The following is a 23,997-nucleotide window of genomic DNA, read 5'->3' on the forward strand; positions in this document are numbered from 1 at the left end:
GGGAAAGACAGCCAACTAAACCCACCAGGATGCCCTACTTATCTGGGGACATCTGGAAAAATTGTTTGGGAGCTGATAAGTCCATTTTTTCAAAAAGGCTACAATCTATATGTGGACAATTATTACACCAGCATACCCCTATTTAAAAGTCTGGTTGAACACAACATCGGGGCTTGTGGGACCATCCGTAAAAACCGTCAGGGGTTTCCACAACCATTGGTCAACCAAAAGTTTCAAAAGGGGCAGTCAGGGGCTGTACGCAACGGAGAGCTGCTTGCCCTGAAATATAGGGATAAGAGGGATATTTTTGTCCTCAGCTCGATCCACACAGATGCCACAAGGGCCACTGTAGAACTAGGATCCACCACTCCGAAGCAAAAACCTGTGTCAGTCATTGACTACAACAAACACATGGGGGGTGTGGACCTTGCAGACCAGGTTCTACAGCCATACCAGGTATCAAGAAAGTCCTATACCTGGTATAAAAAGTTGGTTATTTATTTGTTTCAGGTGGCCACATACAATTCTTTTGTGTTGTACAAAAAAGCAGGAAATTCAGATCCTTTTCTTGATTATCAAGAAAAGGTAATTGAAAATCTTGTCTTTCAAAGTGTTAGCCCCGCTCATCCATTAGAATCTGAGGATGTGAAAAGACTCACTGAGCGACATTTTATTGCACTTATTCCAGCAACGGAAACAAGAAGGAACCCCCAGAAAAGATGTCGTGTATGTACTAAGAGAGGAATGAGGCGTGATACCCGCTACTATTGCCCACAATGCCCATCATTGCCAGCCTTATGCGTCACTGACTGCTTTAAAATCTACCACACAGAACCACGTTTTTAAACTGTAAAAATGTATCCCAATTTGTCATTCAAACATTTGGTTCATTTAGTGAATGACATATTCGAGTAGAGCTCACTTAATTTCCAGGGGGGGTTCTCCAGAATCTAAACCTTCCATTGCGTGCTTGTTTCTGGAAATCATCCATCGAGTTAAAATGGTCACTAAACCCATAGATGAATTCCCAGAGGGGTGTCATTTCCAAAATGGGGTCACTTCAGGGGGGATTCTTTAGCTCTGGTACTCTGAAAAGTGCCAGAACAGCATAATCCCCCCTGAAGTGACCCCATTATGGAAATGACACCTCTGTGGGAATTCATCTATGGGTTTAGTGACCATTTACCTATCTACTTATTTTCCCACCACTAGATTAATTTATACAGAGGAGTAGATTGTAAAATTCGGTCACTTGTTGGGGGTTTCCTCTGTTTAGGCACCTCAGGGGCTCTCCAAATGCAACATGGCATCCTCTATCTATGCCAGCCAAATTTCCATTCCAAAAGTCAAATAGCGCTCCTTACCTTCCGAGCCATGCCGTGCGCCCAAACAGTGGTTTTGCACCACATATGGGGTATCAGCGTGCTCAGGAGAAATTGCACAACACACTTTGTAGTCCATTTTTTCTGGCTGCCCTTGTGAAAATTAAAAATTTGAGGCTAAAGTAGCAGTTTTGTGTTAAAAATGTGTTTTTTTATTTTCACCCTTCAACATTATAAAATTCTGTGAAGCCCCTGGGGGTTCAAGGTGCTCACCACACATCTAGATAAGTTCCTTGAGGGGTCTAGTTTCCAAAATGGGGTGACTTGTTGGGGGTTTCCTCTGTTTAGGCACCTCAGGGGCTCTCCAAATGCAACATGACGTCCGCTATAGATTCCAGTCAAATTTCCATTCCAAAAGTCAAATGGCGCTCCTTACCTTCCGAGCCATGCCGTGCGCCCAAACAGTGGCTTTGCACCACATATGGGGTATCAGCGTGCTCAGGAGAAATTGCACAACACATTTTGGGGTCCATTTTTTCTGGCTGCCCTTGTGAAAATTAAAAATTTGAGGCTAAAGTAGCAGTTTTGTGAAAAAAAGTTAAATGTTCATTGTTTTCTTCCACATTCCAAAAATTTCTGTGAAGCACCTGAACAGTTAATAAACTTCTTGAATGTGGTTTTGAGCACCTTGAGGGTGCAGTTTTTAGAATGGTATCACTTTTGGGTATTTTCTGTCATAAAGGCTCCTCAAAGTCACTTCAAATAAGATGTGGTCCCTAAAAAAATGTTTTTGTAAATTTTGTTGTAAAAATGAGAAATCGCTGGTCAACTTTTAACCCTTATAGCTTCCTAATAGAAAAAAATTTTGGTTCCAAAATTGTGCTGATGTGAAGTAGACATGTGGGAAATGTTATTCATTAACTATTTTGTGTGATATATCTCTCTGATTAAAGGGCATGAAAATTCAAAGTTTGAAAATTGCAAAATTTTCGCCAAATTTCCGATTTTTTCACAAATAAACGCAAGTGATATCGAATAAATTTTACCACTATCATGAAGTACAATATGTCACAAAAAAACAATCTCAGAATCAGGGGGATCCGTTAAAGCGTTCCAGAGTAATTACCTCATAAAGTGACAGTGGTCAGAATTGAAAAAATTGGCCCGGTCACGAAGGCAAAAACAGGCTCTGGCGCGAAGTGGTTAAGAAATTTTGGATTCCTCTTTCTGGATATGAGAGGTGGGGCCTGCACCTATCAGACATTTATGGCATATACCATGGACGCATCATAAATGTATTTTCTAAGAAAACCCCTTTAAAGAGTACTACATTTCTTTACACTTAATTCAGGTACTAGCTTGGTTATTCATGCCACAACAGTGTAGTTTCTACACTCCTGACCTTTATTTAGACTTCGTTCTGTGCTCTTTGACTCATTTGACTCAATCTGTGCCACTGGGATTTACAATCTTACTTTTCTTTCAGCAGTTGATATGCCAAGGATAAAAATGATAATGTCTTTAATGCTCATTACAACTAGAGATGAGCGTTGTTCTACTTGAACTGTTCGCCAATCTCAAATTCGAGCTGTTTTGGGCGGTGTTCGAGCCGTTCGGCGAACACGAACAATTTGAGAAAAATTCGGCTGTTCGAGGTTATGTTCGATAACTGTTCATGCACCAAAATCATAACTGGATTTTTTCTCAGTAATGATGAATAAAGCAAGGGCATGTGTCATTGGCAGTGTATGTCACATGTCCTTGCCCTATAAGACCAAGCCATTTTCCCCGTCGCCACCATTTTCTCACTGCTGCAGCTGCGTGTTAGACGGCACCGCTGTTGCTGTGTGCGCTATACCTTGTTAATTTCAAGCCAATTTTCGCACAAATATACAGATAGCTTGGGAGTAGGGAATACTTGTGATTGCAGTCCTTTTAAGGACTAGGTTACAGCATTTCCTACGACTTTTATCAGGCAGGTCTGTGCTCTTAAATAGATAGATTGTGGGAGTAAAGACTAATTGTAATTGGAGTCCTTTTCAGGACTAGGTTACATCAGTTCCTATCAGTTTTTGCCAGGCAGGTCTGTGCCAGTGCTGTGCAAGTTTTTTTCACAGCATTTGGCTGAATCTAGCAAAGCTAATCCTTTTTGGCCTATTGCAGAGTGTGTTAGTCAGTGGAGTAGCCTATCTGTGTTGCAAGATATACCACCTGTGTATAGAATACCAATTTTTTTACTGCACCTAGTGAAGTAAAATCTTTTGGGCATAGCATCATTCTATTAGTCCATCTATACTGACCTCCATCAGGTTGCAAATTGAATATAATTTTTTTCTGCATCTAGCTCTGAAAAAATATTTGGGCTTCTAGCAGTGTGTGGGACTTGTTCTATTAGTCCATCTATACTGACCTCCATCAGGTTGCAAACTGAATATAATTTTTTGTCTGCATCTAGCTCTGAAAAAATATTTGGCCTTCTAGCAGTATGTGGGACTTTCTCTATTAGTCCATCTATACTGACCTCCATCAGGTTGCAAACTGAATATATTTTTTTTCTGCATCTACCTCTGAAAAAATATTGGGCTTCTAGCTGTGTGTGGGACTTGTTCTATTAATCCATCTATACAGACCTCCATCAGGTTGCAAATTGAATATAATTTTTTTCTGCATCTAGCTCTGAAAAAATATTTGGGCTTCTAGCAGTGTGTGGGACTTGTTCTATTAGTCCATCTATACTGACCTCCATCAGGTTGCAAACTGAATATAATTTTTTGTCTGCATCTAGCTCTGAAAAAATATTTGGCCTTCTAGCAGTATGTGGGACTTTCTCTATTAGTCCATCTATACTGACCTCCATCAGGTTGCAAACTGAATATATTTTTTTTCTGCATCTACCTCTGAAAAAATATTGGGCTTCTAGCTGTGTGTGGGACTTGTTCTATTAATCCATCTATACAGACCTCCATCAGGTTGCAAATTGAATATAATTTTTTTCTGCATCTAGCTCTGAAAAAATATTTGGGCTTCTAGCAGTGTGTGGGACTTGTTCTATTAGTCCATCTATACTGACCTCCATCAGGTTGCAAACTGAATATAATTTTTTGTCTGCATCTAGCTCTGAAAAAATATTTGGCCTTCTAGCAGTGTGTGGGACTTTCTCTATTAGTCCATCTATACTGACCTCCATCAGGTTGCAAACTGAATATATTTTTTTTCTGCATCTACCTCTGAAAAAATATTGGGCTTCTAGCTGTGTGTGGGACTTGTTCTATTAATCCATCTATACAGACCTCCATCAGGTTGCAAACTGAATATAATTTTTTTCTGCATCTACCTCTGAAAAAATATTTGGGCTTCTAGCTGTGTGTGGGACTTGTTCTATTAGTCCATCTATACTGACCTCCATCAGGTTTCAAACTGAAAATAATTTTTTGTCTGCATCTAGCTCTGAAAAAATATTTGGCCTTCTAGCAGTGTGTGGGACTTTCTCTATTAGTCCATCTATACTGACCTCCATCAGGTTGCAAATTAAAAATAATTTTATCTGCATCCAGCTCTGAAAAAATATTTGGCCTTCTAGCAGTGTGTGGGACTTTCTGTATTAGTCAATCTATACTGACCTCCATCAGGTTGCAAATTAAAAATATTTTTTTGTCTGCATCTAGCTCTGAAAAAATATTTGGCCTTCTAGCAGTGTGTGGGACTTTCTCTATTAGTCCATCTATACTGACCTCCATCAGGTTGCAAACTGAATATATTTTTTTTCTGCATCTACCTCTGAAAAAATATTGGGCTTCTAGCTGTGTGTGGGACTTGTTCTATTAATCCATCTATAAAGACCTCCATCAGGTTGCAAACTGAATATAATTTTTTTCTGCATCTACCTCTGAAAAAATATTTGGGCTTCTAGCTGTGTGTGGGACTTGTTCTATTAGTCCATCTATACTGACCTCCATCAGGTTGCAAACTGAAAATAATTTTTTGTCTGCATCTAGCTCTGAAAAAATATTTGGCCTTCTAGCAGTGTGTGGGACTTTCTCTATTAGTCCATCTATACTGACCTCCATCAGGTTGCAAATTAAAAATAATTTTTATCTGCATCCAGCTCTGAAAAAATATTTGGCCTTCTTGCAGTGTGTGGGACTTTCTCTATTAGTCCATCTATACTGACCTCCATCAGGTTGCAAAATAAAAATATTTTTTATCTGCATCTAGCTCTGAAAAAATATTTGGCCTTCTAGCAGTGTGTGGGACTTTCTCTATTAGTCCATCTATACTGACCTCCATCAGGTTGCAAATTAAAAATAATTTTTATCTGCATCTAGCTCTGAAAAAATATTTGGCCGTCTAGCAGTGTGTGGGACTTTCTCTATTAGTCCATCTATACTGACCTCCATCAGGTTGCAAATTAAAAATAATTTTTTGTCTGCATCTAGCTCTGAAAAAATATTTGGCCTTCTAGCAGTGTGTGGGACTTTCTCTATTAGTCCATCTATACTGACCTCCATCAGGTTGCAAACTGAATATATTTTTTTTCTGCATCTACCTCTGAAAAAATATTTGGCCTTCTAGCAGTGTGTGGGACTTGTTCTATTACTCCATCTATACAGACCTCCATCAGGTTGCAAACTGAATATAATTTTTTTCTGCAACTACCTCTGAAAAAATATTTGGGCTTCTAGCTGTGTGTGGGACTTGTTCTATTAGTCCATCTATACTGACCTCCATCAGGTTGCAAACTGAAAATAACTTTTTGTCTGCATCTAGCTCTGAAAAAATATTTGGCCTTCTAGCAGTGTGTGGGACTTTCTCTATTAGTCCATCTATACTGACCTCCATCAGGTTGCAAATTAAAAATAATTTTTATCTGCATCCAGCTCTGAAAAAATATTTGGCCTTCTAGCAGTGTGTGGGACTTTCTCTATTAGTCCATCTATACTGACCTCCATCAGGTTGCAAATTAAAAATAATTTTTTGTCTGCATCTAGCTCTGAAAAAATATTTGGCCTTCTAGCAGTGTGTGGGACTTTCTCTATTAGTCCATCTATACTGACCTCCATCAGGTTGCAAACTGAATATATTTTTTTTCTGCATCTACCTCTGAAAAAATATTGGGCTTCAAGCTGTGTGTGGGACTTGTTGTATTAGTCCATCTATACTGACCTCCATCAGGTTGCAAACTGAATATAATTTTTTTCTGCATCTACCTCTGAAAAAATATTTGGGCTTCTAGCTGTGTGTAGGACTTGTTCTATTAGTCCATCTATACTGACCTCCATCAGGTTGCAAACTGAAAATAATTTTTTGTCTGCATCTAGCTCTGAAAAAATATTTGGCCTTCTAGCAGTGTGTGGGACATTCTCTATTAGTCCATCTATACTGACCTCCATCAGGTTGCAAATTAAAAATAATTTTTATCTGCATCTACCTCTGAAAAAATATTTGGGCTTCTAGCTGTGTGTGGGACTTGTTCTGTTAGTCCATCTATACTGACCTCCATCAGGTTGCAAACTGAATATAATTTTTTTCTGCATCTAGCTCTGAAAAAATATTTGGCCTTCTAGCAGTGTGTTGGACTTTCTCTATTAGTCCATCTATACTGACCTCCATCAGGTTGCAAATTAAAAATAATTTTTATCTGCATCCAGCTCTGAAAAAATATTTGGCCTTCTAGCAGTGTGTGGGACTTTCTCTATTAGTCCATCTATACTGACCTCCATCAGGTTGCAAACTGAATATATTTTTTTCTGCATCTACCTCTGAAAAAATATTTGGGCTTCTAGCTGTGTGTGGGACTTTCTCTATTAGTCCATCTATACTGACCTCCATCAGGTTGCAAATTGAATATAATTTTTTTCTGCATCTAACCCAGCCAATAGTTTTGGCCTAATACCACAGTTTGGCCACTCAGCTCTGCTCGGTTCCCATCCATTGTTTTTTGTGCAAACAACTCCAGAGTTGTGAATTAGTTAACCACCAAAATGAGTGGAAAAAGGCCTGCTGCTGGTGGAAAGGGGAATAGGCGTGTTGGGAAGGGGAAAAAAGGTTGTGTCCGTGGGGTAGGTGTTAAAGCAACAGTAACATCTGCAGAAGAAAGACCATCTTCCAGCCAAACTAAAATGTCTACTTCTTTTAGCGGACAATGTGATAAGATCCCTTTCTTACGGCCACGCCAATCGCTACAAATTCCAGATGAGGCACAAAAACAGCAGGTGCTTCAACGGATATCAAGTGCTCCTTTAAGTGGGCTCTCCTCCACATCAACTTCAACATCACAAATACTCCAGTCCTCAAAGGTGTCACCCCAATCGCACTTGCTTCCTCACAGCTCCCAAATCTCCAGCTGCCCATCTGAGTATGAGGTAGAACAGATGGTTGAGTCTGCAGAGCTGTTTACTCATACTATAGCCTGGGAATCAGAGGTCGACTCCAGCGTTTCTGTGAATCCAGACGAGGAAATGATCTGCACTGATGCCCAGAATCTTTATGAATCGGATCCAGGACCAGACGCAGAAGGTTCTGACCATAATGTAGACCCTCATTCCCAAACTGTAACTCCTGTTGGTGGAGACAATGAGGAAGACGATGATGAGACTCAAATACCTGATTGGAGCGACAACTTTAGTTTTTTGTCAGGGCAGGAACAGGTTGGCTCTGAGGACGACGGGTGTGATAAAGCACAGGGTGATGATGATGAGGTTGGAGATCCCACTTACTGTCAACCCACAGTCAGCCAAGAGATGAGGTCAGCAGAGGAGGTGGAGGAAGATGCTAGTGACGACGAGGTCAGGTTGCGCCTTCCTGGACAGAGACGTAGTACTGGAAGCACGTCAACAACTGCATCCTCAAACACAACTCTGCCTCTCACCACAAGTCGTGGTGGCTCTTCAGGTCGCATGGGTGCTAAGCCTTGCATAGCCTGGGCATTTTTTCAGATCGATAAAGATGACCCAACTCGTGTTATCTGTAACATTTGTCAGCAAAAGCTAAGTAGAGGCCAAAAAATACATAGTTTGAGTACTTCATGCATGAACCGGCACATGGACATGAAGCATAAGTTGCAGTGGGAAGCTCAGTGTGCTACAATGCGGCCTAGCCGGCCGGGCCAATCACCGTCTGCCATATCTTGTGCATCCGCGGCCTCTTCATCCTCTGTGACTGGGGGGACAGCAGTCACACCTGTTTTGGGGCGCAGACCTGCCACCTCTTTACCCGCAACAGCCAGCGTGATTGGCAGGTCATCATTTTCTTTGGAGGTGGTAACACCTGCTGGTGTTGAGCGCTGTCCGACATCGATAGCACCACCTTTGGATCAAGGCAACCTAACATGTCCGCCTGCATCTTCCTCACAGACCGGCAGTTTGCCGGGGACACCCTTATCAACCCCGTCTAAGCACAACAGCCCGCCCTCGGTCCCTCAGATGTGGACAAGTAAAAGACCATTTCCTCCTAGCCATGAGAAAGCTAAGAGGTTGAATTTCACCATCTGCAAGCTCTTGGCTACAGAAATGCTGCCTTTCCGCCTGGTGGACACAGAGGATTTTCGAGACCTTATGTTCGTCGCAGTGCCCCAGTACCAGATGCCCAGTCGGCACTACTTCTCAAAGAAAGGTGTGCCTGCGCTCCACCAGCATGTCGCACACAACATCACCGCTTCTTTGAGAAACTCTGTGTGTGACAGGGTGCATTTCACCACAGACACTTGGACGAGTAGGCATGGACAGGGGCGTTACATGTCGCTGACTGGGCACTCGGTAACTATGGTGACAGCAGGACAAGGGGCTGCTGTCCAAGTCTTGCCGTCCCCACGAGTTGTGCGTCAATCCTCTTTATGTCAAAGTTCCTCCACTGCTTCTGCCTCCTCAACCTCCTCTCGGTCTTCCACCTGCACCCAAAGCCTGTCTGGTCATGCCACAAGCTTTCTAACTGCGCAGAAGAGATCCTGCACACCTCCTTACTATGCTGGCAGTAGGGCTCAACGTCATCAGGCGGTTTTTACTTTGAAATGTCTGGGAAATGTGAGTCACACAGCTGAGGAGTTGTGGTCAGCTCTGGAGAACCAATTTCATGAATGGTTGTCTCCACTGGACCTGAAACCAGGGAAGGCCGTGTGCGACAATGCTGCAAACCTGGGTGCGGCCCTTCGCCGGGGCAATGTCACACACGTGCAGGGCCGGCTCCAGGTTTTTCTGGGCCCCGGGCGGAAGAGTCTCAGTGGGCCCTTTTAACACATACACGATTCATGATGCACAGATACGGCGGAGAAATATATATATATATTTATTACACATGGCCCAGCCTGCCCCCTCATCCTTCACATACGCAGACATATGCACACGCACACACGGTACGCAGACATATGCACGCACACACGGTACGCAGACATATGCGTGCGTACACACGGTACGCAGACATGCGCGCACACACGGTACGCAGACATATGCGCGCGCACACACGGTACGCAGACATATGCGTGCGCACACAAGGTACGCAGACATATGCGCGCACACACGGTACGCAGACATATGCGCGCACACACGGTACGCAGACATATGCGCGCGCGCACACGGTACGCAGACATATGCGCGCGCGCACACGGTACGCAGACATATGCGTGCGCACACACAGTACGCAGACATATGAGTGCACACACACGGTACGCAGACATATGCGCGTGCGCACACGGTACGCAGACATATGCGTGCGCACACACGGTACGCAGACATATGCGTTCGCACACACGGTACGCAGACATATGCGCGCGCGCACACGGTACGCAGACATATGCACGCACACACGGTACGCAGACATATGCGTGCGCACACACGGTACGCAGACATATGCGCGTGCATACACGGTACGCAGACATACAGTACAGACCAAAAGTTTGGACACACCTTCTCATTTAAAGATTTTTCTGTATTTTTATGACTATGAAAATTGTACATTCACACTGAAGGCATCAACACTATGAATTAACACATGTGGAATTATATACTTAAGAAAAAAGTGTGAAACAACTGAAAATATGTCTTATATTCTAGGTTCTTCAAAGTAGCCACCTTTTGCTTTGATGACTGCTTTGCACACTCTTGGCATTCTCTTCATGAGCTTCAAGAGCTAGTCACCGGAAATGGTCTTCCAACAATCTTGAAGGAGTTCCCAGAGATGCTTAGCACTTGTTGGCCCTTTAGCCTTCACTCTGCGGTCCAGCTCACCCCAAACCATCTCGATTGGGTTCAGTTCTTGTGACTGTGGAGGCCAGGTCATCTAGCGTACTACCCCATCACTCTCCTTCTTGGTCAAATAGCCCTTACACAGCCTGGAGGTGTGTTTGGGGTCATTGTCCTGTTGAAAAATAAATGATGGTCCAACTTAGCGCAAACCGGATGGAATAGCATGCCGCTACAAGATGCTGTGGTAGCCATGCTGGTTCAGTATGCCTTCAATTTTGAATAAATCCCCAACAGTGTCACCAGCAAAGCATCCCCACACCATCACAGCTCCTCCTCCATGCTTCACGGTGGGAACCAGTCATGTAGAGTCCATCCGTTCACCTTTTCTGCGTCGCACAAAGACAGGGTGGTTGGAACCAAAGATCTCAAATTTGGACTCATCAGACCAAAGCACAGATTTCCACTGGTCTAATGTCCATTCCTTGTGTTCTTTAGCCCAAACAAGTCTCTTCTCCTTGTTGCCTGTCCTTAGCAGTGGTTTTCTAGCAGCTATTTTACCATGAAGACCTGCTGCACAAAGTCTCCTCTTAACAGTTGTTGTAGAGATGTGTCTGCTGCTAGAACTCTGTGTGGCATTGACCTGGTCTCTAATCTGAGCTGCTGTTAACCTGCGATTTCTGAGGCTGGTGACTCGGACAAACTTATCCTCAGAAGTAGAGGTGACTCTTCGTCTTCCTTTCCTGTGGCGGTCCTCATGTGAGCCAGTTTCTTTGTAGCGCTTGATGGTTTTTGCAACTGCACTTGGGGACACATTCAAAGTTTTCCCAATTTTTCGGACTGACTGACCTTCATTTCTTAAAGTAATGATGTCCACTCGTTTTTCTTTACTTAGCTGCTTTTTTACTGCCATAATACAAATTCTAACAGTCTATTCAATAGGACTATCAGCTGTGTATCCATCTGATTTCTGCACAACACAACTGATGGTCCCAACCCCATTTATAAGGCAAGAAATCCCACTTATTAAACCTGACAGGGCACAACTGTGTAGTGAAAACAATTTCCGGTGACTACCTCTTGAAGCTCATCAAGAGAATGCCAAGAGTGTGCAAAGCAGTCATCAAAGCAAAAGGTGGCTACTTTGAAGAACCTAGAATATAAGACATATTTTCAGTTGTTTCACACTTTTTTGTTAAGTATATAATTCCACATGTGTTAATTCATAGTTTTGATGCCTTCAGTGTGAATGTACAATTTTCAAAGTCATGAAAATACAGAAAAATCTTTAAATGAGAAGGTGTGTCCAAACTTTTGGTCTGTACTGTATGCGCGCGCACACACGGTACGCAGACATATGCGTGCGCACACACGGTACGCAGACATATGCGTGCGCACACACGGTACGCAGACATATGCACGCGCACACACGGTACGCAGACATATGCGTGCGCACACACGGTACGCAGACATATGCGCGCACACACGGTACGCAGACATATGCGTGCACACACGGTACGCAAACATATGCGCGCGCGCACACGGTACGCAGACATATGCGCGCGCGCACACGGTACGCAGACATATGCGTGCGCACACACAGTACGCAGACATATGCGTGCACACACACGGTACGCAGACATATGCGCGTGCGCACACGGTACGCAGACATATGCGTGCGCACACACGGTACGCAGACATATGCGTTCGCACACACGGTACGCAGACATATGCGCGCGCGCACACGGTACGCAGACATATGCACGCACACACGGTACGCAGACATATGCGTGCGCACACACGGTACGCAGACATATGCGCGCGCACACACGGTACGCAGACATATGCGCGTGCACACACGGTACGCAGACATATGCGCGCGCACACACGGCACGCAGACATATGCGTGCGCACACACGGTACGCAGACATATGCGTGCGCACACACGGTACGCAGACATATGCACGCGCACACACGGTACGCAGACATATGTACACATACAGACATACACATAGATAAAACAGACAAATATATATACACAGTCATATACACTGACATTCACATACATGCACTCACACAGACCCATTACTAATATTTTTAATATGGGGATTGGGGAAGCCTCACTCACCTATCCCCGGTCCAGTGTCCTGTCCAGCAGCTCCTCGGGTATGGGGCAGTGCAGGGCCCCCGGCGTGTCACAGACTTCATGGCCCTGAAACATCAGAGGGGCCCACTTGCGGTCGGGTCCGGGCCCCTCCCGCCCATCTGTGCAGCACCTCCGCTCCGACGGTGTTTGATTGCCGGCACTCCCCCAGACATGGCCGCGCGCTGTGCGGCTGTGTCTGCTAGTAATGACGCGGCAGGAGCGACACACAAGCACAATTAAAGGTGCAGTGCCGTCGACCCTGCCGTGTCATTACTAGCAGACACAGCAGGACAGCGCGCGGCCATGTCTGGGGGAAGTGCCGGCAATCAAGCAGCGCCTGCGTCCCTGAACAGGTGCCGAGGAAGCGGCCAGGGCCCCGACAGTGAGTGGGCGGGTGGGTGTGTGGGCCCGGCCCCGACAGTGAGTGGGCGGGTGGGTGTGTGGGCCCGGCCCCGACAGTGAGTGGGCGGGTGGGTGTGTGGGCCCGGCCCCGACAGTGAGTGGGCGGGTGGGTGTGTGGGCCCGGCCCCGACAGTGAGTGGGCGGGTGGGTGTGTGGGCCCGGGCCCCGACAGTGAGTGGGCAGCTGGGCCCCTCTGATTTTCCAGGGCCCCGGCACTTGCCCGGGTACGCCGGGTGCTGACGCCGGCCCTGCACACGTGCCTTGTATGGCTCACGTGTTGAACCTGGTTGTCCAGCAATTTTTAGCCCACTATCTCAGACTAGATGGCCTTCTGCAGAGGGCACGGTCGCTGTGTGCTCACTTCCGCCGTTCGCATCCCGCAGCTCAGCGACTTACATCTCTACAGAAGTCATTGGGCCTGCCACTTCACCGGCTAAAATGCGATGTGCCTACCCGGTGGAATTCAACTCTGCACATGTTGCAGCGACTGTGGCAGCACCGACAAGCCCTGGTGCAATATGTTCTGACGTATAGCCTGGGCCAACGAGATCCAGAGGTGGGGCAAATCACGCTGGAGGAGTGGTCTCAGATCAGGGACCTATGCACCCTTCTGCACAGTTTTGAAATGGCGACGAAGATGTTTAGTGCTGACGATGCCATTATCAGCATGACTATTCCGGTGATTTACATGCTGGAGCACATGTTAAACAGAATTCGGAGTCAGGTGGTGGCACAAGAGGAGGTGGAGGAAGTAGAGGAGGAGGAGTTGTATGCGGAAGGGCTAACATCTGCAAGGTCCAGACGGTCGGCAGCACCAAGGCGGCAGGCATGTGAGGGTGGGGGAGATGGTTTTACCAGGGCGCATGGTAGCAGCCAAACTAGTGAGGAAGGTGCAGGAGCCCAGGAAGAAGTGGAGGACGAACTGATGGAAGACTCATCAGATGAGGGAGACCTTGATCACATTTCTGTTGTGCGAGGTTGGGGGGAGAGGACAGAGGAAGGAAGCATGATTGTTACCTCGCCACCAACACAACAGGGACTTGGTGCTCCTGGATGCGCAACACACATGAGTGCCTTCTTGCTGCACTACCTGCAACATGACCCTCAAATTGTGAGAATTAGAAATAATCCTGACTACTGGGTTGCCACACTGTTAGATCCCCGGTACAAAAGTAAATTTGCAGAAATTATTACTGCCATAGAAAGGGATGCACGCATGCAGGAGTATCAGCAGAGACTGTTGCAGAATCTTACATGTGCTTTTCCACAAAACACCAGTGGTGCACGTAGTGAATCTCACAGTTCCAACTTGCCAACCGTGGGACCGTCAAGTGTTCAGCACTCAAACCGTAACAGAACCACAGTATCTGCTGGTAGCATCAATTTTGCGGAATCATTTCACCACTTTTTTAGCCCATCCTTTGCAAGGCCACAGGAGACAAGAAGTCTGACACATAGTCAACGCCTAGAGACGATGGTACAGGAGTATCTCCAAGTAAACATTGAAGCCATGACTGTGTCACTGGACCCTTGCTCTTTTTGGGCTTCCAATCTGGATAAATGGCCGGAGCTAGCCACTTACGCCTTGGAGATCTTGTCATGCCCCGCAGCCAGCGTTCTGTCTGAACGTGTGTTCAGCGCTGATGGTGGTGTGCTGACAGATAAGCGCACGCGGCTCTCCACTGATAATGTAGACAGACTCACGTTCATAAAGATGAACAAATCATGGATCCGAAACGACTTTTCTACCCCTGTGTCATCCTGGGGAGAGTAAAAGCTTGATGATTGGTTAAAATCACCCTACCAACCGTTTTAAGCTTTCAAATTACTAATCATGTTTATCTGTATCTTGACTGGAAAATAATTTGGGCTTTGTAGCAGTGTGCAGCACTGATCCTATTAGCCCATCTATACTAAGCTCCACCAGATTTAAAATTAATAATAATTTTTAGCTGCATCTAGCCCGGAAAATAATTTTGGGGCTCCGAGATGCGCAAGACACATAAGTGCCTTCTTGCTGCACTACCTGCAACATGACCCTCATATTGTCAGAATTCGAAGTAATCATGACTACTGGGTTGCCACACTCTTAGATCCCCCAAACTTTTCGATCAACCTTTTCATTTTAATAAAGACCAAAAAAATGGTCATTTTTGAAATTATAAGCATTAGCAGGTTATTAGAAACTGAAATCAAACAGTTTTCAACTCAAAACTTTATTCTAGGTGATGTTACATTTTCACATAGGACCCCTTGTTCGAAAGGAGCTTCTGAACTCTCTCGTCCATTGAATTTGCCAGGTTTTGGATGGTTTCTGCTTCAATTGTTTTGCATGAGGACAGAATACCCTCCCAGAGCTGTTGCTTAGATGTGAACTGCCTCCCGCCATCATAGACACTCCTTTTGATGATGCTCCAGAGGTTCTGAATGGGGTAGAGGTCAGGGGAGCATGGGGGTCACACCATAAGTTTGTCCCCTTTTATGCCCATATCAGCCAGAGATGCAGATGTTTTATGTGCAGCATGAGATGGTGCATTATCATGCAAAAAAATGATCTTGCTGTGAAATACATGGTTCTTCTTCTTGAACCATGGCAGGAAGTGCTGTTTGAGAAAATCCACATACATTATGGAGTTCATCTTTAGCGCCTTCAGGGATCCTAAAGGGGCCGACAATCTCTCTCCCCATGATTCCAGCCCAAAACATTACTCCACCTCCTCCTTGTTGGCGCTGTAGCCGTGTTTGCGTGGGGTGTCCATCAACCAGCCATTCTCCACTCCATCCATCTGGACCATCGAGCGCTGCACGGCACTCATCCGTGAACAAAACAGTTTTGAAATCAGTCTTCATGTAATGTTTGGCCCACTGGAGCCGTTTCTGCTTGTGGATAGAGGAGGTCGACAGGATGGCGTATGCACAGCTGCAAACCTCTGAAGGACCCTGCATCTTGTTGTTCGGGGGACGTTGGAGGCACCAGCAGCTTCAAAAACTTGTCTGCTGCTATGACAAGGCTTTTTTGCCGCTGCTCTTTTAACCTGACGTAATTGCCTGTAGGAAAGAGTCCTCAATTTGCCCTTATCAGCACGCACACGTGTGTACTGTGAATCAGCTACATACTTCTTGATTGCCAAGACACTTCATCCTGATCATCGCACAATGTTGATTGCAGTCATGCCTTGACCTAAACACTCCACAATTTGTTGCTTCTCAGCAGCCGACACATCCTTTTTCTTTCCCGTTTTGGCAGGAAATGTAGGCTGCTTAATAATGTGAGACAGCCTTCTTAAGTAGTCTTGCCTTTCATTGGACACACCTGCCAAACTAATTAGCACAGGTGTCTGCAATTGCTTACAATAAAGAGCCCTGACACACATCACCATCAATGAGTTTAACTGACAAACAAACAAATTCTTCCCTTATCACTCCTAAACACTTTTTGCATAATAATTTGGAACACAGTGTACATGTGCTTTTCCACAAAACATCAGTGGTTCACGTAGTGAATCTTACAGTTCTAACTTGCCAACCGTGGTCTGTATGGAGTTGTTCAATAAAGGGCCCAAAATTAAGATAACATAGATGGGAGAGGTCTCTATGAATAGGAATTCCTAAGTATTTGATACCCTGTGAGGGCCAGGCAAAGGGAAAGTTGGACTGGATGGAATCCTATATGGATTTGGGGAGGGAGACATCGAGGGCCTCAGACTTCGCTGCATTGATTTTAAAATTTGACCATGTAACAAAGTGATCTATTTCAGCCATAACAGCAGGGATGGATATATGTGATTGAGTGATATATACTAGGACATCATCAGCAAATAGAGAGCACTTGTACTCAGTGCCTCCCACCTCAATCCACCTAATATTGGGGTTATGGCGAATTGATGAGAGCAGGTGCTCTGTCACTAGGATGTATAAGAGAGGGGACAGAGGACATCCCTGCCTTGTCCCATTGGTGATTGTGAAAGGTGATGAAAATGTTCTGATGCACCCCCTGGGCCTTGGGACACCCGGAGCCGGACCCTTTTTGGTGGATGCTGGTGGTTGTAGTCTTCGTGGCGGCGACCCGGTTCCGTGGCTCAGGGTGGTCAAACCAGTGGCGGAATTATTTATGTGGTTTTGATGTTTAAATGTCCGACTACGCCACCCGTGGATTGCGGTCAGAGTGAACCGCCGCTGCAGGGCAGACCGCTGAGGCTGCTGTTTTGGGTGCAGCAGAGCGTAGCATAACTCCCCATGGGAGGAGTATAGCCTCAGGGCAGTGTATGCGGAGGATGGGGGTGATGGTGCAGGGCAGCAGCAGTAACGACACGGAGTCAGTGATGCAGTCCAGGGCCTTTACTCACAGTTCTTATTATCCAGACCACGTCTGCAGGTAACGGCTGCCCACGTCGTACTGTGCTCACCAGGTGAGGGGCTCAGACAACTCCCAGATAACTTTGGAGCGCTTCACAGGACCCCCTTTGTGTGTCCTTTGTCTTGCCTTTCTTACCAACCCTTCTGTCCGGCTGCCTCGGGCCTCCTCTTGGTAAACTTGGCGCCAGTTTCCCTGACCCTATGTGCTGCCCTCCTAGCGGGTGTAGCGAGGGGCTGCGCCACATAAAATGTCACAGCCTCCGGTTTCTAGCTGAGGGTCGTTTCCTGCCTCCACTAGTTTTGGGGACCGGTCTCCCCCTTTGGCCTGACCCCTCCATGCAGGTGGATTCGGGCGTGCGGTGGCGACTCGCCCGTCCGCACCCCTGGGATCCCTTCATTCCTCGTTCCTGGAGCCTTCTCCGCTCCTCTTCCTTCCTTCTCCCTCTTCCAGGCCTGGGCCTCTGTTACTAGGCCCGCCTCCGGAGCAGAGCTCATGCAGAGCCCCTGCTCCCTGCCACTTCTGCTCAGACTTTTCTGCACTGAACTAAGATGGTGCCCACCTTTTATACTCCCTTCCCAATGCACCCAGGAACTGCTTCCTCCCTGCTCCTGCACTACAGGGTTCCCCTTCCTCAGTGTTCCCTCCCCCCACTCCAGCCAGGGAAAGGGACTGTCGTGCCCATCTCAGGGGCATATTGGTCGCCCTGCCCCACGGCAATGTGGTGTAATGCATGCAGGTGTCGGGTCCTGATCCACACTCCATCCTTACCTGAGAGTGAGATATCACACCTCTGGGTGAGGTGCAATACCTCTGTAGCAACCGAGCCCTCAGGGTGCTACAGTTCCATTTATCTTCAGCCTAGGTGACGTATTGCGATACAGGGACGTGATTTTGGCTATAAAAGGGTCCCCTAGACCCCTACCCCAAGCTTTTTAAGAGAATCATATATGGCGTGCCAGGAGACTCTATGGAGTGCTTTCTCAGCATCTAACGAGAGTATCTAATTACAAATTTTTAACTGCATCTAGCCCAGGAAATACTTTGTGCCTAGTAGCAGTGTCTGCTAGTCAGCGGATTATTCCGGCTGTTAAGCAAGCTACACCACCTGTAGTTTGGACACTTAATTTTTTCAAAGGAAATGCTTCGGGACCACGGGATACTCAGTGAAGAGCATCAGGAGGCACCCCAAGGCATAGGGGCTGGGACTGGCAGTAGGATGCCTTGCGGTGGACAGCCGAGCTCGATCCTTATAAAAGCTTTTTAACTGCAGCAGCTTTAGTGGACGCTACTGGAGCTGGAATTACGCGGCTGCTGGCATGAGACTTGCCCTCCAATAGATCCTTGTAAATGGATTTAAAGTGTATTCATTCAAATTAGAGAGACAATTTAAATTAAAAAGCTTAGAGCTGCCTCCACCACAGGGGGGCTCGCTCGACCCACCAGTGGACAGGCACCAGTATTGGGAGAGGGGGGCTGGCCGTCAGGGTTCACCGCGGCTCTGGCACAAACCCGGCGACACGGAGGTGGCACGGGCAGGAGCGGACTGAACGTGTCGGCTTCTCACTTTTTGGATTTTAGAAGGGCATGACATGCCTATATCTGTGTCTCCCCCTCCTTTTACTCCTCCACCTCTTTTCTTTTCTCATGACTATATATGTACTTGTCACTTTTCCATGTGTTAGTTGTGTCTTCTGAGCAGTTTGTCAGCTTTTGGACACCTTTGAAGGTGTTTTCTATGTGTTTCTATGTGTTTTTGTTTGCCTGCCATTGGTTTAAACGGTGTTCGAAGGTGTTCGACGAACAGTTCGACGAACAGTTCGGCGAACACACGGGTGTTCGACGAACCGAACCGAACTCGAACACTACGGGGGTGGCTCAACACTAATTACAACCTTTAAGCAACCTCTGTAAACATGCCAATATGAATATTTAGCTTTACTATCTAATTAGTATCGTTTCAAACTAAACTCTGCAATAAAGCCAGAGCAGATAATAGATAGTAAATAATAACTAGTATAGAATAGATACCTATATGTAACTTAAACCCGTCAGACACATTAGATGGCTGTTTTCCTGAAAGATGCTTTGTCCAACCCATTTATATTTTGGCTGTTTCTCCCATACACATGAACGCTCATTTGGCCAAGTGCGTTTGTGTTCTTTATGAGAAAGCTGCCAATAGACATCTCTGGCGGCATCTTATATTTGGGAGAATAAAGCAACCGGCTGTCACAGGTGTATCAGACGTGACAGACAGTTGCCTTGCAGTTGGTGCAGGAGATCTCTATGTTTGGCATTACAGACATCTTCTTAGATGAGAAGCTGTCTCTAGGACCTAGCGGCTACCTCCCTCTGGTAATTAGCTTCCTGGTCTGGGTGTATATATACCTAGTGTGTCTAAGAGGGAGGTGTTGGCTATATTCATTTCTACTTGTGAAGGCTTAGCAAGAGCAGTACATTGTCATCTCTGGAGCTTGAGACCGAGTTTGCATTTGGCTGGAGTTGTCTAAAACTAAGCATTCTCCCCCTGTTTGTCTACCCTTGTTGTCTATAGAGTTTAGTGGATATCGACTAGTGCTCATCTCCTCCCATCCCTAGCCTTAGCCATACACCAGGGAAAGACAGGGCAAGGCACAAATGCGGCGATTGCTGAAAAGGCAATTGTAGGGACAGTAGGGTGACACTAGACCAGACTAGGAGGTCTCCACTTCCCCCTTTCCCTAGTGTCTGGGCTCCCTTTCCCTCTTCCCTCTGTGTTGCACTAAGTCTTTCCCACACCTGGCGTGACACCGGCAGTCCAAAATTGGATGTGCCTGATTGACATCTTCCCCAATGATCAGTTGGCTGGCAGCCCTATACACTTAAGTGTCGGATGAACCCATCGATATCGACATTAGTCAAATGTGTATGGGGGTCTTTATTCAGTATGCACAGTATCAATCTAACTTTGTGCAATCTTTGCATGATGGACAAAAATAAGCAAAAGGCAGAATTACCAAATGGTTATTCATGCAGAAGCCATGTTTCCTGATGTCATATGCCATTTTACCAATGTTTTTTAATTCAAATACACATAAAGGTAATAGCAACATGTAATAATATCCAAATAATGCTACTCTGCAAGGCCTACTTATAGTAATACACTGCTCAAAATAATAAAGGGAACACTTAAACAACAGAATATAACTCCAAGTAAATCATGCTTCTGTGAAATCAAACTGCCCACTGATTGACAATCAATTTCACATGCTGTTGTGCAAATGAAATAGACAATAGACTGAAATTATCAAGACACACTCAATAAAGGAGTGGTTCTGCAGGTGGGGACCACAGACCACATCTCAGTACAAATGCTTTCTGGCTGATGTTTTGGTCACTTTTGAATGTTGGTTGTGCTTTCACACTCGTGGTAGCATGAGACGGACTCTACAACCCACAGAAGTTGCTCAGGTAGTGCAGCTCATCCAGGATGGCACATCAAGGCGAGCTGTGGCAAGAAGGTTTGCTGTGTCTGTCAACGTTTTGTCCAGAGGCTGGAGGCGCTACCAGGAGACAGGCCAGTACACCAGGAGACGTGGAGGAGACCGTAGGAGGGCAACAGCCCAGCAGCAGGACCACTACCTCCGCCTTTGTGCAAGGAGGAACAGGAGGAGCACTGCCAGAGCCCTGCAAAATGACGTCCAGCAGGCTACAAATGTGCATGTGTCTGCACAAATGGTTAGAAAACGACTCCATGAGGGTGGTATGAGGGCCCGACGTCCACAGATGGGGGTTGTGCTCACAGTCCAACACCATGCAGGACGCTTGGCATTTGCCACAGAACACCAGGATTGGCAAAGTCGCCACTGGCGCCCTGTGCTCTTCACAGATGAAAGCAGGTTCACACTGAGCACATGTGACAGACGTGACAGAGTCTGGAGACGCCGTGGAGAGCGATCTGCTGCCTGCAACATCCTTCAGCATGACCGGTTTGGCAGTGGGTCAGTAATAATGTGGGGTGGCATTTTTTTGGAGGGCCGCACAGCCCTCCATGTACTCGCCAGAGGTAGCCTGACTGCCATTAGGTACCGAGATGAGATCCTCAGACCCCTTGTGAGACCATATGCTGGTGCTGTTGGCCCTGGGTTCCTCCTAATGCAGGACAATGCCAGACCTCATGTGGCTGGAGTGTGTCAGCTGTTCCTGCAAGATGAAGTCATTGAAGCTATGGACTGGCCCGCCCATTTCCCAGACCTGAATCCGATTGAGCACATTTGGGACATCATGTCTTGCTCCATCCACCAACGTCACGTTGCACCACAGACAGTCCCGGAGTTGGCGGATGCTTTAGTCCAGGTCTGGGAGGAGATCCCACAGGAGACCATCTGCAACCTCATCAGGAGCATGCCCAGGCATTGTAGGGAGGTCATACAGGCACGTGGAGGCAACACACAATACTGAGCCTCATTTTGACTTGTTTTAAGGACATTACATCAAAGTTGGATCAGCCTGTAGTGTGTTTTTCCACTTTAATTTTGGGGGTGACTCCAAATCCAGGCCTCCATTGGTTAATAAATTTGATTTCCATTGATGATTTTTATGCGATTTTGTTGTCAGCACATTCAACTTTGTACAGAACAAAGTATTCAATGAGAATATTTCATTCATTCAGATCTAGGATGTGTTATTTGAGTGTTCCCTTTATTTTTTTGAGCAGTGTACTGCTATCCAGTGCCCAATACATCAGGAACATTGGCATTTGTCTCAACTAAATTTGCCAATATATTATATTCTAAGATATTAATAAACACAATCGGCTATTGCCTTTGGCTGTGTGCCCACGATGAATTTTTTAAGCATTTCTGCAGCAGCAAAAACGCTGCAGAAACGCTTAAAAAGAGCATGTTAGAAGGCCTGCCATGTTCCCCAATGATAATCCGCATGTGCTGTGCACATGCTGCGGAAATTTCCGCTGCGGGTTATCATTGCGGAAAAAAACGCAGCACTACCAATTATTTTGAGGAAGTGCTGCGTTTTCGCCGCCATTGACTTGCGTTGAATCGCTTGGATTCCGCATCACTGTATATGTAGATGCGGAATCCAAGCGTTTCAATGTGAGGATGGTACCCGTGTGTGGAGGACAGGAGACTCTCCTCCGAACCCGGATGCCATAGAACCTGTAAAAAAAAGAATAAAATAAAAAATAAATATCATATTTACCTTCTGACGGCCCCCGCTGCGCTTGTCCTCCCTTGCCGGCAGATTGCGGTGAACTAAAGGACCTGCGCTGACGTCATAGTCATGTGACGGCAGGTCCTTCAGTGTAGTGTACCGCGAGCCGCCGGCAAGGGAGGACGAAGCGAAGCAAGACTGCGGGGGCCATCAGAAGGTAAGTATAGATTTATTTTTTTATTTTTAAACATTCTTTAAGGTCACACTATATAAATCCATGCCGGTTGCATGGATTTATATAGTGTGACCAAGTTGACAAGCACTTTCCAAGTGATGCTAAAATCGCTTGGAAAAGCGCTTGTCAACCCGCATGCAGAAATGCATGTGAAGAACGATTCAGATCCGCATGTCCCTGGCAGGAAAACGCATGTACAATCCGCATGTACAATCCGCATGTACAATCTACATGTACAATCCGCATGTACAATCCGCATGTACAATCCACATGTACAACCCGCATGTACAATCCGCATGTACAATCCGCATGCGTTTTTTTCTGCCAGGGAGATGCAGACACGCTCAGGAAAAAATCCGGAGCATTTCTGCATCGTGGGCACATAGCCTTAAGCCTCCACCCTCAAAAGTGGAAGAACAAAAAAATCAGAAATAGTTTCAGGCTATGTGCCCACGATACAGAAATGAAGCAGAAAATTTCTGCAGCATTTCTGCATCTCCCTGGCAGAAAAAACGCATGCAGATTGTGCATGCGTTTTTCCTGCAGAATACATGCGGGTTCACATGCGTAACCACATGCGTTAATGTGGCACCCCAGGGGTCTGGTTCCCACAGTAATAGCAATATTACGTCTGTGAGCAGGTGGGAGGTTTCCTGGTCAGACATCCTATGCATGCCACACCTCCTGCCCAGTCCTGGGAGGGGAAGAACTTCCCCTATATAAAACTAGGGCTGAGGCAGGGTTAGAGGAGAAGAAGAAGAAGAGGAGTCCCAGACAGAGACACAGTCTGGTCTGGAGAGGAGCAGCTATAGGAAAGAAAGATCAGGAGCTCAGTGGGAGCAGTGCTAAAAGGAGTCAGGGGCTGGAAGCTGTAGAGCTCGCCCTGATTGAAGAGTTCTCACTGGACCCGGAGTCCGAGGCTGAGGGGACTAACCCTTACCCAGCAGCAGAAACCGCCCGGCAGGGGATTTCAGGTCCTCTGGCCAAGAAACCTGAAGGCACGGTCACACGCAAGGGACCAGCACCGCCGTCGTGGAGCGGAAGCTACCAGAAGGCCCCGAGTCACCGGCCATACGGGTGAGCACCACACGGTACACTCAGGGACGTGGGCTACTTTTACCCGCCTCTAGCAAGGTAGCCAGAAGAGTACAATTAGTTGGGGAGGCCTACAACTCCGCCTGGCCAGGGGAGATCCCATCTGCTCACGGACT

Source organism: Phyllobates terribilis, unplaced genomic scaffold, assembly GCF_046119375.1.
Source record: "Phyllobates terribilis strain yellow unplaced genomic scaffold, ASM4611937v1 Scaffold_2__4_contigs__length_985480577, whole genome shotgun sequence".
NCBI lineage: Eukaryota > Metazoa > Chordata > Amphibia > Anura > Dendrobatidae > Phyllobates > Phyllobates terribilis.